Source organism: Apaloderma vittatum, unplaced genomic scaffold (assembly GCF_000703405.1).
Source record: "Apaloderma vittatum isolate BGI_N311 unplaced genomic scaffold, ASM70340v1 scaffold1439, whole genome shotgun sequence".
In the NCBI taxonomy this organism is placed as follows: domain Eukaryota; kingdom Metazoa; phylum Chordata; class Aves; order Trogoniformes; family Trogonidae; genus Apaloderma; species Apaloderma vittatum.
The window spans coordinates 1-278 of NW_009736724.1; positions in this window are offsets into that span (position 1 = coordinate 1).

Below are 278 nucleotides of genomic sequence, written 5' to 3' on the forward strand. Positions count from 1 at the left end.
ATTCAGCGGCGTGTCTGCTTGGGGAACGCTGAGCCGAAGGACGATGTTGATCTGTGCATTCCCATAAAGGATAGCGCAGCATCCTGGCTCCCACCCCATGGGCAGCGAAGGCTCTCTTGGCTGTTATTTTCTGCATCTCCTCCTCCGCTCCTCCCTCTGGGGCGCAGCCAGCGCTGGGAGCCACGGGCGGGAAGCACGGGAGGAAGACGGGCTTTGCTTCCAGAGGTACGCTGCGCCCTTCTCGGAGCACATGGAGAGGGGGTGCCATGGCGGGGGGC